The sequence below is a fragment of the Camellia sinensis genome, chromosome 8, assembly GCF_055761805.1.
Source record: "Camellia sinensis isolate YWXY chromosome 8, ASM5576180v1, whole genome shotgun sequence".
NCBI lineage: Eukaryota > Viridiplantae > Streptophyta > Magnoliopsida > Ericales > Theaceae > Camellia > Camellia sinensis.
Window position 1 is genome coordinate 57,161,122 of NC_138968.1, and position 15,130 is coordinate 57,176,251.

Below are 15,130 nucleotides of genomic sequence, written 5' to 3' on the forward strand. Positions count from 1 at the left end.
ATTGGCTACTTTTCAGGCATTGCACTGATGGTTTTTTTCAGCCCGTGGGAGCCATCATGGGTCTCATTTTGATAATCTGAACCCTTCAATGTGTAGAACTCATTAAATATTATATACCTACAAAAAATCACGTTGATCGGATATCGATAGCTATCTGATCAGATTTATTTTTTTTCAATCGTTAATTATAACACCATCTATTTTTTATACAAAACTGATTTGATCATATAGTTATCGATATTCGATCAATGTGATTTTTTACAGACATATAGTACTCAACGAGTTCTACACATTAAACGGTTCAAATTATCAAAACGGGACCCGTGATGGGCCCTCACACGCCGAACAGTAGTGTGTGAAAATTGCACCCAAACTATGCAATTTTGTTCAGCCACACGCAGTGCAGAGCTAAACAGCAGTGATTACTGAGTTGTACTTTTGTGTGGAAAATTAATTTTTTAATTTTTTTTGTGAATAGTTATAACTTTTTAACTTTTTAAGTAACTTTTTGACTTTTTTGTCTTTTTTGAGAGATGTCAAACTTGGCCTAAATAAATCCCCAAATATTTCATATGGATATAAGGTCTGCAATTCAAATTTTTTATTAAATAAATAATCAAATATTTCATATAGGTGCAGGGTCCACAAAATTATAAACCTTACATCCATGTAAAATATCATTTATTTGATAGAAAATTAATTATCTCTAGCATTACCTAATCTTAAATAGTTGTTATAAATTGTTTAGTTTTATTTTTTTGTTTTTTATTTATAGATTTAAAGATTTCATTTTTGTGTAAATTACATAAAAAAAAAATTAATTATAAACACACATGTATTATGTGTTGAGAGACAGATATGAATTTTCTCAATATGTTAAAATTACTAAATGTAACACATCAAAAAAACTCTTTTGTATACATTTCTTAAATATAACATTCTAATGTAATACTCCAAAAAATATAATAGTCCAATGTAACATATTAAAAAACTCTATTTTTCAAAATATAATAACGTAACATTTCAAAAAAATTCTTTAAAGCACTTTTTCTAAACATAACATTCCAATCAACATAACATACTAAAATTCTTTAGCGTACTTTTTTCAAAAGTAACACTCTAATGTAACACACTAAAAAAACTCAATAGTATACTTTTCTTAAGCGTAACAATGTAATATTCCAAAAAAACTCCTTAGTGTATTTTTTCTAAATATAACACTCAAATTAATGTAACACACAAAAATCCTTTTGTGTACTTTTTCTAAATGTAGCACTCTAATATAATATTCTAATGTAACACTAGAAAATACACTAATAGAAATGTAAATTTTCATACTTGACAACCAACATTTTAGCAACCAATCTCCTCAAAAAGAATCTTTCACACCTCACCTTTTCATTCTCCTTTTCATTCTCATCTCAAAAATAAATCAGAAAATTAAAAAATTGTCACAAAAGGGCATCTATATCTATCTATCTATCTATCTATCTATATATTATACAAGTAAATGGGGGGTTTTAGTGAAAATAGCTAAGAGAACTCTAGGTGATCATTCCAAATTTCTTAATTTTTTAATTTAAAAATATAATTAATAAATCACATATTAATACTTTCTTTTTTAAACAAAGAATGCATTTTTTTATTCTTAAATCATTCCTTCATTACCATCAAACAATGAAAGAGTTTACTAATTAAGAAAAAATAATTAATAAATCACACTCAAAAATATTTCATCATAAAATATTTTGTATTAAATCATAAAATAATTTATATAATTAAAATTTCATAACATTTTTTTTTTTTTTTATACCATGGCCATTACTACTCAATGTATATATCAAACCCCATTATTTTCATGCATAATAAACTATAGGATTTCTTTAAGGTTCAAACTCTTAACTCAATTTTTTTTTATTTTTTTAATAATGAAAATACTAAGTGTCATTATGTGTCACATTTTAATTAGTTCATAATTAAATTCATAGAGTTTTATATTAAACTATTAAATTATGCTACCATAATTACCATTTCAAATTACTTCCGTAATTTATGTTTACCATACCAAATTTATTTTCAAAATTGCTTCTCTAAGATTGCATTAATGCATGATTTTGATACATTCATACATACATATATGGAAAATAATTAATTCTTTAATCTAAAATTTAAATATTATTGATTCTTTAACATGGCATGAGTTTCTCTCCCATCCTCCATCATATTAGAGAGGTGTTGTTAGGCCTTGTGGATTTACTTTTGAGCTCCATTTTGATAATTTAAATTATTTATATTTTAGGATTCGTCGAATACACCATACCCGCAAAAAATTAAGTCAATTAGATAATAGTAACCAAATGTTTCTATAAGTTTTCTATGAAAAAAATGGATTGTGAAAAAATAAATGATTCATACAAAATTGATCCAAACACGTCATTTCCGTTATCTGGTCGACTTGATTTTTTGCAGGGATGATGTACTCGACGAACCCTAAAATGTGACAGTTCGGATTAACAAAACGAGACCCAAAATTTGGTCCATTGAATGTTTAATCCAATATTAAAACCCCAAATTAGCTCATATCGGTCACAAATTGATAAATTATGATATAATTTATAGATAATGGTTAAATTTGTTATTATCATATATTTTTACTAAGATTAAAGCTAAAATATGACATATAATTTAAAGTGGCTCTATCTTACATAATTTTTTAATATATGTAACTATTTATTTTTATAATATTAATATAAATATATAATTTTTAACCTAAGTTCAAATTTTTTAATAGATATGCATAAAATATGCTCATATTTCTTCTTTAAAAAATAAAAAATACTTATAGATATTTATTTACCAATTTATTAAACGGGCATTTACACACAAGTCCTAATTTATGAACGTATATTCCCTTAAGTCCTAACTAAGATTTTTTGGACCTTCAAGTCCCATTAAATTTTTAATAGTCGGAATTGCTCTTCAAATAATAATTGTTTGTCATTTATGATTATCTATAAAGGAACATGATGGTTTGACATTTATTTTAATTTTTAAAACTTTAAAACATCAACTTTCAAATTGAAAAAACTAAAAAATAAATAAATTATGTGCAAATAAATAAATAAATAACTTTTTTTTGTTTGAAAAAATTGAAAAACTGAATTATTTTTTTGTGCAAAACTGAAAATTTTGTATCTATAAAGGAGCATTATGATGGAATATTGATGTGCAAAATTTGGGGAAAAAAACTTTAAAAATGAAAAAACTGATAATGTTTTCAATTTTTAAATTGAAAAAAACTGTTAATATTTTCAGTTTTATTGAATAGTTGAATCAAACCAATAAGTAGAAAAGTAAAAACATTTAATCTCATGCTCTATTTTTTTTTTCTTAGTTATTGAAACAATTATTTGGAATATTTGCAAAATTGATAATGTTCTTCATTTTAAAAATTAGGAAAAACTGATAATGTTCTTAATTTTACTATATAGAACTTATTGGTTCATAAAATTTTAAATAGAACCTAAGCTACCATAACATATGTAAATAAGACTTTTAGGTAATTAACTCTTTATTAAATAAATAGGTCAAAGGATTCATAAGTTGGGCATAGACCAAGACAATTTTTAATGAGTATGTGAAGGTTGCGTTAGCAGAAATATACAAGTAATTTATGTGTAACTCGGATAAAAATGAATAAAATTTAATTGATTATGAATTATTTTTACTACATATTTTAGATAAATTTTATATTATTATTTAATTTTAAAACTAATTTTTGATTATTTATTTATACTCGTGCATAACACTACAAAGGCCACTTTATCGGCTTTTAACACAAAGTAAAAATAAAACTAACTAAGATTTTAAAAAGAAAAGTGGATTTTTTTTATTTATTTAGTAGTTTCAAATATAAAAATTACTTAAATTTATAGGTTATTGACAAAATATATATATATATATATACATTTAAATGATACTAACTAAGATTTTAAAAAGAAAAGTGGTGCTATTTTTTTTTTATTTGGTAGTTTTAGAATACAAAAAATTGTTTAAATTTATAGGTTATTGACACAAAACAAAATTAAGAAATGAAAAGGTGATCCCTTGAAATTTTTTAAGTAGCTTTAGAATGCAAACATTATTAGTAGTAGATGCAAAATATTGTTAAAATTTGTATACTAAGATATTATAAATGCTTGTTTTTAATTACACAATTTAAATTTCAAAAAATTATAGTTGTCATTTAATTCTTATCTAATTTTTAAATTACTACACCTCAGTTTTTATTTAATTTTCTCTTTCTATATTCTTTTAGTTTGTCCTCAAATTTAAACTTGATTTTTTTTATCTTTATCTTATATTTATATAATTCACTCTCACTCTTGATTTTTAGTTGAGTTTATTCTTTTTTGAAAATTTATCTAATTTTCTCTTTCTATATTCATCTTCAAATTTAAACTTTTTTTTTTTAACCTTTATCTCATATTTATAGAATTTAATTCTTACTCTTTCTTTTCAATTGAGTTTATTCGATTGAGTCAATTTCAAAAAAATTAATTAGTCTTGCATATTTATATAAACATAGTGAAATCACTCAAATCTATTATTTAAATACCCATTAAATTAATATCATAGTATTTAGTTAATTTTTAACATGTTTAGTATTGTTTATCATATTTTGTTACTTACCCATGCATAGCATGGGTTTTACGCTAATTCACTTAAACTTAAATGGCACCAAATAAAATAAATACATCTTTCCAAAACAAAATGATTAATTAGTACATAAGAAAACTCTTAGGACTAAATGAATCAATATTCTTCCATATGGGATTTATGGATAAATTTTTCAAAAAATATCTATATAATATGGCACAAGAATTTTTGAAAATATGTATATTTTTGTCCTATATGGCATCATTAATGACTGAGATGATTTGTTTTTTACAATTGAGGGTTGAGATGATTTGTGTATAATTTCAACTTCTCGCCCAAGACAACTCGCTCTCTCTCTCTCATACGTCCCATACACCCCCATTTTTCCTTTTTTTTTTTTTTTTTGTCACCACGTTCTCTCCTTTACGAACCCAAGACAAAGGCTTACAAAGCCAAGACAAATGCAAACATTCCTTTACAAATTTGCACCACTTATCCCTCTCTCTCTCTCTCTCCAAACTTCTGAGTCTCAAACTTTCATCAAAATCTCTCTCCTCAAAGATCTCTTTCTCTTCCTCTTCCTCTTCCTCTCCCTCTCCCTCTCCCTCTCCCTCCTTTGCCGCTGCCAGAAGCAATATTTATACCACCGACAATAACTCTCTACTACTGCGCTGCTTCTACCACTGCGCCACCTTTGTTATTGCGCCGCCTCCGATCTCTACCAACAGCAACTCTTCATCTTTTCTCCCTCTCAGATCTCAGATCTTCTCTCCGATCTCAACCCGCCACAGCACCCCCATCCTCCACCGTCGAGAGTTTGATGAGTTCTTGAAATGGGTTTGATGGTTTTGAAATGGGTTCATTTTTAAATGTGTTTTCATTTTGGAAATATTTCATCGAAATGTTTCATTGTGTTGGGTTTGTGTATTTTTTTTTTTTTTTTTGATTGATTAGGTACGGGTTTGGGTAAGTTTTGGATTTGTGTTTGTGTTTGTGTTTCTAAGATTTGTTAACCTTAAATTGATATGTGTTTGGGCTTGGGCTTGGATTTCTAAGAATTGCTTCTAAACCTTAATTCATGTATTCAATGGAATCACACTTTCTAATGAAAACCCAAAAAAAGTTAAAACAGAGCATACAAAGAAACTGAAAGATAAAGTCAAAATCGTTGGAATCAAAGTAAAATTTCAATTTTTAAAAGCAAAAGAGACACTTGATATACATCAATTTGGGTTTGTATTTCTAAGATTTGGGTTTGTATTTGTTTTTCTAAACCTTAAAACGGATGTGTTTGTGTTTCTAAACCTTAAACTGATGTGTGACTGGCCTTTTTTTTTCTCTTTTTTTTCTGTTTGTGTGTTCTGTTTTTATTTTTTATTTTTTTATGGAGCTTTCAATTTATATAGGTTTGGATTTAATTTTTGAGTCGTGCTACGTCGCCCGAAAATATAGGGCTCGAATAGCCCAGAATTTTTTCTTTTCTTTTCTTTTTCCTTTCTCTTCCTTGCCCCTCTTTCTCAAACACACAACAGTTTCAGAAGAAGAAGAAGAAGAAGAAGAAGAGAGAAGATGAAGAAAATCAACATCATCATCTTCAACAACATCAACACAGAGAGAGAGGAATCAACATCTTCATCAACATCATCATCATCAACAACAACATCTTCATCAATACATTGTAGACACCCCATTTTTGACCGTCCTCAAGACTTGGTTGTGCTTGCAGGTACACCCAACAACTAGTTCGATTGCTCACCGAGTACTCGACTTTCACGGCGGAACGTCACAGGTTTGAACTTTTCAAACCCTGTATCATTTCTGCCCCATTTTTGGACCTTGTATTGGCCCTTTCTGCATGCTTTGTAGAAGGCACTACCGGCTCCTTTTTGGCCCTACCGGCCATTGATGATGCTTGCCGGCCATCAATGAGCCACTGCCAGCCACCACTGATGGCCGGCAGACCCCTTGTCTTAGCAGGTTTCACGGCAGATCTTTTGAGCTAGTTGGTTTTCACTCCTCTCCCCTCCATACACGTGTATGGAGGGATGAAGCTCTTGCTAAGCTTGTTTACCAAGCTTCTTCTTGTATTCTTCTATATAAGGACGGAGCCTTCTTCTATATCAGAGGTTGAAGAAAGTTTTGAAGGAGTTGTATCTCTCTCTCTATATATTTCTCACTCTCTCTCTATATTGCATATAATAGTGCTCTGAAGTCCATTTTTCTTGCACTTTTACACTACAACACATAGAGATACACCACCATCTTTGAGTTGAGGTTCTTGAGGGGGTTACTTGAGCTCTGAAACTTGGTTTTTGGCCCCTGAGATTGCAGGTTTCGAAGTTGGTCTTCAATGGTTAGTTTCTTCCCCTTTTTAGCATTTATTTGTACCTCATTTTGGCCATCCTTGCATATTGTTTTAGGCCTTGCTTTCAACTGAAAAAAGTTCTGTATTTAAGTGCTTTTGAAGTTTGTTTAAGGTATTTTTGGTGTTAGGGGTGTACAACCTTCTTGTATGCTTTGTTTAGCCTTGTTTTGAGCCATGCTTTAAGGCCTTTAAGCTAAGCTTTGTTTGGCATTTTAGCCACTAAAATTTAGTGGATTTTCAGTGGTAGGCATGTGGTTTTGAAGTCTCAAATCAGAGGAGGTGGCCCCCTCTCTTCTTGTTTTTGTTTGCTTGTGTTATTGGTCTATCAAAGGAGCATGTATCCCTTTACTTTTGAGGCTTGGTTCAGGCCCTTTTTTGTGACTTTTAGGACCTTCCTTGACTTTGTCCATGGCTGGTTTGGTCATATTTTTCATGCTTCTTGTATGTATAGTGTAATCCCATTTGTGACTCATCAAAGTAGCATGTTTGCCTAGCTTATGTTGAGTCCCTTTCAGCATGTTTTTGGTGATGTTTTTCCATGACATAACTCTGTATAAAGTGGGTTTGGTCATCTTTTGCATGCTCCATATACTTGTAGAACAAATCTTGCTTACTAGCTTTATGTGCATGATGTTTTGACTCATCATTCCAGCATGTTTTGGCTTTGCTCCAGCATGATTTTATTCTTATTTTGGGCTGTTATAGGGTTTTTTTGGACTGTCATGGTCATATCACTCATGTTTTGTATAGCTATAGTGTAAATGCTTTGGCTAGCCTTGGGTTTTGAGGCCCCTACCATGCCATGCATGTGATGTTTCCATGTTTTGCCATCATCTTGAATGTTATTTCAGTCCATGAAATGTGGTCATACACCTGCATTTGACATGCTTTCAATGCCTTGGAGAGTTTGTGTCTTATGCCTCATAAATGGATCATTGTGCATGCCTCTATGCTTAGGTCTTTGGGATGCCATCTCAGTGGATTTTTGGCGTTATTATGCCATGCTATAACTTTGATTTTTGTTGATTGAGTCATCTCATGCTTGGTCTTAATAGGTGTAGTGTAATCCACCTTATTTGCCTTGTATGCATCATGCCTCATACTCACCATGCTAGTTTGTTTTGGCTTACTTCCATACATGTTTTAGTCTCATTTTAACATGTTTTAGGACTGTTTTGGGTTGCCTTTGCCATATCCTTCATGCTTTATATAGCTGTAGTGCAATTGGCCTTGCTAGCTTTGTATTTTGATGCTTCATGCATGCTATATTTAAGTTATTTAGATGATTTGGCATCAGTTAATGCTTCATTTCAAAGCATGTAGCATTGCCATATTCCCACTTCATTCATGCTTTAAGTGTCTTTGAGTGTTGTGCATTATTGCCTAGTTTATGGCTTAGCTTGTATGCTTGCGTGCCTAGGTATTTGAGCCTTTATCTCAGCATGTTTAAGTCTTTGCTTAGACCTATTTAACCTCTGTCCATGTTTGGTTCAATCATTTGTGCCATGTATTGCATGCCCTTTGTGTAGTCCCTTTGATGGCTTTGTGCCTTAGGTCCTCTTGCATGCCTTACTTGTGTTGTTTGAATGATTTGGTATCATTTCACACTTGATTTCAGAGCGTTTAGTGTTGTCACACTTCCATGTTTATCGCTTCTTTATCATGATTGAGGTTTGTGTTTTGAGGTCTAGTTGTTAAGCCATTGCATTGTGCATGCTTATATATGCTTTCATGCCTTAGTTTTGATGCATTATGGCCACTAATTTGGGCATGACTGAGGTTTACCCCCCTTTTGGTTTAAGCCCATTTAGCATGTTTGTTTATATGTTGTTCGCATGATTATTGTTCATTGCATTGAGTATGCCATCATTAGCATTGTGCATGCCATTCGCCTTGTTAGGTTGTTCATATCACATTACATGTTTGCATGCTTAAGTCATATTGCATCCTTGAGTCGCATTGTGTATGCCATGCTTGTGTTGCATTGTTGTTTGGATTAAGTCTTAATCCGAGCACAAGAAACGAGGGACGTTTCATACTTCAAGTGATGAAACATGTCTCGATTCTCGGTCGTTGACGCTCTTGATCATCCATGATAGAGTTCTAGGCACTTATGTGTTTTATTTGTGCATTCATTTCGCATTGATTTGCACAAGTTGGATCTTTGACCATCATGCATCGGGATGCGTGATTGATGGTCTTGGATCCGACTATGCCTATCTCTTGATGTTTCGAGGTGATGTGGGGTGGCATAGTGCATACATACCCTTGGGAGACCCTCTATTTTCTCTATTTTGTGCTCTGCTGCAGCTTAATGTCACAGCACATCAGTGGTCGGCAGTGCCCTACAGATGGCCGGCAGTCCTTCATTCTTGGCCAGCAGTGTACCATCTTTGGCCGGCAGGTGGTCGGCAGCATCTCTCCATGGCCGGCAGGCCATTGATGAATTCCCCAGATTGGTTTTGGTAAGTTCCAGCAGCAAGGTCTCAAGGACACCCTGCAGACAGAGCCTCAAAAGAGCAACCGGAAAGCTTACCGGGACAGGAACCGAGCATGCATGTTCACCTTCTTCAACTTGCCGAAGCAGCATTGTTCAATTGCTTACTTGTTAGTTAGCATTTGATTTTGTAATTTAATTAATTAATTTGTTAATTAGTTAAAGTTTTGTAATAATTAGTTATAACTAGTTATTCATTTTTCGATTTTGTAATAATTAATTAGGTGTCGTTTGGTAACACTTACGTTTTCAGTTTTCTGTTTATATTTACAAAAATTTTAAAAACTCAAATAAAAACTTGTTTGGTAAAATTTTTGATTTATAAATCAGTGGTCTCAGTTTATAAATTTGGCCAAAAAATGAAAACACAAAAAATGTGTTTCCATTTTGAGTTTTCAGTTTTTTTTTTTATCACCCAACATTAGCCACCACCCGCCACCATTTTCCACCACCGTCTTCCGCCACCACCACCCACCCTCCACCACCACCCACCACCCGCCACCCGCCACCGCAAGCCACCAGCCACCAGCCACCTGCCATTCACTCGTTACCACCACTCACCCCTTGCCGCCGCCATCACCACCACCACCACCACCACCACCCACCTGTCATCCACCCGCCACCACCCACCACCTGCCACTACCATTCACTGCCCGCCACCACCACCCACCACTTACTTGCCACCGCCACCCATCACCCACCTGCCACCACCATTCACCGCCTGCCACCACCAGTCACCCACCACCACCACCACCACCACCATCACCCACCACCCACCCACCTGCCACCACCACCCACCTGTCACCACCACCACTACCACCCACTCGCTACCACTTACCACCCGCCGCCGTCACCCACCCACCCACCCACCACCACCACCACCACCCGCCACCCACGTGCCACCACCACCCACCACCACTACCCACTCGCTACCACCTACCACCCGCCACCGTCACCCACTCATCCACCCACCCACCATCCACCACCCGCCATCCACCACCCACTTGCTACCACCACCCACCACCCACCACCCACCACCCGCTGCCACCACCGCCACCACCACCCATCACCTGCCACCGTCACCCACCCACCCACCCGCCACCACCCACTACCACCCGCCATCCGCCACCCACCCGCCACCACCACCACCCACTCGCTACCACCCACCACCCACCACCGTCACCCACCCACCCGCCACCACCACCACCACCCGTCACCTACCCGCCACCCACCACCCGCCACCGTTACCTACCCACCACCACCACCACCACTACCACCAGCCGCTACCCACCACCCACCGTCACCACTTTCCACCACCGTCTTCCGCCGCCACTTGCCATTTCTCACTCTTTTTTATATTTTTTAAATTTTTTAAACATTTTGTCAATTACCAAACGTGTTTGTAGTTTATGTTTTTCTAAAAATAAACAAAAAATAAACAAAAACTACTTATAAAATTTTTGTAAATATAAACTGAAAACGTAAACGTTACCAAACACACCCTTAGCTTGTTAGTTAGTCAATTAGTTGGTTTGTATTATTTATTCGGACCCTCCGTCGAGAGGGAAAATTTTGTAATAAGTGCGCGTGCGTGTGTGCATGTCTTCCAACCCCACGTCTTTCTCCCTTTTACTTACCTGCTTTTGATTGTTAGTTTAGGGTCATTTTCAATTAGCATACTTATGCTTGCATATTTGCATCATTAATCTACATTGCATGCACGGGGCTCAGCGCATCATGCTAACAGCATCATATTTCAATTCTAAGTTGAATGCATGTATCAATTATCGTATCTCATATGTCATCTTAGAATAGCCGAGCCTATTTCTAGTTACATTTCGCATGCGTTGCATTAGCCATCTTAATATGAACTAGGATCATGTATTGATTGCTAACTAGTTTCTATTTTGGCTCGGAGTACACTATAAGTGTCTATGCTTTAGCATCCTTGCATGTGTGTTATTGTTGCCATGAAAGCATGCTTGCCATAAGGCTATTTGCTTATTTGATATAACTGCCTGAATGCCTGTGGGTGAAGGTTGGATTGCTTGAATTGGAACAATTCATTGAAATCCGTGTTTTAGCCTACTTGCGAGTAGCAAACTTCAAATAATTTCCAAACAAGCGGATATGCGATGCTTTGTTCCAAATTAGGCGATTTAGTCTATACTTGTGTGTTGTGCGCATCACATAGTAATTCTAGCTAATTAATCAGAATAAGAATGCATGTGTTTTCAAAAACAAGATATCATGCTTAGTAGTGGCCGATCTTTGATCGGACGAGCGGGGGTGCTCATAGATGACCTTCCCCAATCGTACCCAAGTTCCTGAGCCGAGGCAACTTTGGTGATGACAGACACGTGGCCTTAGGCACGAGTCAGGGTTTCCTAAATTCCTCCCAAAATAAAATATTTAGGTGGCGACTCTGTATCTGGCAAAGCAGTCCATGTTTGGCACTTCTTTGTTAAAAATCAGTTTTCCAAAACGATTTGCCGGATTTGGACTCTTTGGTAATTTATCAATCTCACATTGCACATTGTGAGATCAAATTAAGAACCGTATAGCATTGAAGCCCGAGGGCGTGTCTACACACATCATCATCAACAACATCTTCATCAACATCATCATCAACACATCATCATCATCAACAAATTTTTTTTTTCCCTTCATCTTCAAATCCAGATCTACTAGAAAAAAAAAAAAAAAAAAAGAAGTAGAGAAAACAGTCGATTGACGATACCCACCGTTGATCTTACGCCGCCATCACCATCAATCTTCCTTCTCTTCCTCCTCCGCTATCACCGCCATCGCCTCTTCTCTCCTCTTCCTCTCTTCTCCTCTCTTCCTCCTCTCTTTCTCTAGCCTCTGTTTCTCTCTCTTTCCCTCAAACCAATTTTGAGGAAGAAGGGAAAAAAACAATTGCCAAAACGACGTCGTTTTGGCATTCGGAGGATTCAAGTCGTTACAATTTCGAGCTCTCACGCATTTTCCTTAATTTTTTAAAGGGTTTTGAGTTTGAAACAATACTAGATCCTCATGAAATAGGTTTCATTTTTTAAATGGGTTTTGATTTTAGTTTGATTTCTGGCATGGGTTTTGAGAGGGTAATTTATATAGCCAAATTGGGCCGAGCTAAGTGGAAGTGGACTTAAGATTTAGGCTGCGTTTGCGAACAACATTGTGTAATGGAAGTAGCTAAGTTTGGGCTGAATAGCAGTCAAACTGGTCAAATAAGTTTGACTAGATTGGCAAATGCCCATGTTCTTAGATTGAGCTACTTCCTAGTAGCGATCAAAGGTTTGACCAAACTCTAGGGAAAGGCAATCAAAGGCAACTAGAAACAAAGCTTTGACCAAGCAAAAAGAAGAGTCGTGCATTGTCAACATGGCAGCGTGCCGTGCAAGGTTTGCATGGTGCTATACGCTGCACGGCGAGGTCAGTGGTAAGCAGAGTAAAGTTAGTTCGGTTGCTCAGCTGGAAGCCGTACAAAGAGTTGGGTCATCTCACTTGGCTTGCAGTGAGGAAGGTATTAAAGGATGAGCATTATCCTTTAGGAATGTAATTCTTAGGGGGATCCTACAAAGGAGAGTTAAAGTCCTACTAGAATTGTGCCTTACTGAACTTACAAAAGCTCAAACCAAACCCTACTCTCGGGCATTGCAATTACTATTCCTGAATTCACAAAGCTTTTACCTCGAAAGCCTTTTTGTTGACTTAAGTATCAAAGGGGTTTCTGGCATATACCCGCCAGCTAGCTCACGTTTGTGATTTCAGGTGTTACGATGACGTTTGGAGGAGCGCAAGCTTGATTAACAAGATTATACAAGTGACGATTATTTCGTGCTCATACAGTTTTGATTTATGAAATGGGTTTAATTCTTTAACAGGAAATGAGTGTTGATTTATGAAATAATATTTGATCCTCATGTTGATTTCTGGCATGGTTTCCTATGATTTTGAAAAGCTTTTGAAATAGATGTTGATTTCTTATAAGAGGAGAGAATGTGAAAGAGAGATGTTTCTAGAGAGATGAGAGAGAAAGTGGGGAAGATGGAGATAGAGAATGGGTAGGAGATAGTAGAGTGACTGAGTGGGAGAGATATAAGGATGGTCTAGGGATTTGTGAGCCATTTGTCTCTCTCCTTGATATATGAGACAGATTAAATAATTGAAAAAACCAGTGAAATTGGAAACATGAGTGTAGTCTCTAAAATAATAATAAAAATAAAAATAATAATTATGCAGGATGTTTGGGAAGTTGGCTATTTTAGTGTATTATTTTAGTTTTTGATTATTTTAGTAATATAATAAAATATTTAAACTATAATAGTTTGAGTTAAAATACTCAAAATACATAAAAACACATAAATCATGTAAAATTTTAAATTTGTAAAAAAAAAAAAAAAAAATTTTAAGTATAAATTTTATATTACTCTAAATTTTATAATTATTTTGACAAACTCTTTTCAAAAATTTAATTATAAAATTTATTTGAAAATCTAAATTAAATGGATCATCTATTTATATTTTGATCTCAATTTTTTTTTTTGACAATAAATTAGATAAATTACATTTTATCACATTAATTTTATATTTAATTATATTTTAATCTCATCATTATTTTTACCGTGCCTATACACTAGTCCATATAACATGGCACAAGGGTTTTTCAAAAATGTATATTTTTGTCTTACATGGCATCATTAATGGCTAAGAGGAATTGTTTTTTGCAACTGAGAGCTGAGATGATTTGTGTATATTTTTCAACTTCCCGCCCAAGACAACTCCCTCTCTCTCTCCTGCGTCCCACCCATCCCCATTTTTTCATTTTTTTTTACAGCAATGCTAGGTATCATGAAAAACCTTTCATGAAAATAATCATGAAAGTTTTGTGATCCTTGAATTACACTTAGAATAAAACACCACACACTAATCAAGGTAATCCAAGGATCATAACTCTTTCATGATCATTTTCATGAAAAAATTTTCATGATCCCTAACTTTTCTCTTTTTTTTTGACACCACGTTCTCTGCTTTACAAACCCAAGACAAATGCAAACATTCCTTTACAAATTTGCACCATTTCTCCTCTCTCTCTCTCTCTCTCTAAACTGCTCAGGTCTCAAACTCTCTCATCAAAATCTTTATCTCTTTAGAGATCTCTTTCTTTTCCTCTCTCTCTCTTTCTCTCTCTCTCTCTCTCTCTCTCTCCCTTCCTTGCTGTCGCTGGAAGCAATATCACAGTAACTCTCTACTACCGCACCGCATCCACTGCTACGCCTCATTTACCACTACGTCGCCTCCGATCTCCGCTGACAGAAACTTTCCATTTCTTCTCCCTCTCAGATCTCAAATTTTCTCTCCGATCTCAACCCGCAACGGTGCCTCTGTCTTCCACCGTTGAGAGTTTGATGAGTTTCGAAAATGGGTTTGATGGTTTTGAAATCGGTTTCATTTTTAGATGTGTTTTTATTTCTGAAATGTTTCATTGTGTTGGGTTTGTGTGCTTTTTTATTTTTGTCGATTAGGCATATGTTTGGGTAAGATTTGGATTTGTATTTGTGTTTTTAAGATTTGTTAATCTTAAATTGATATGTGTTTGGGTTTGC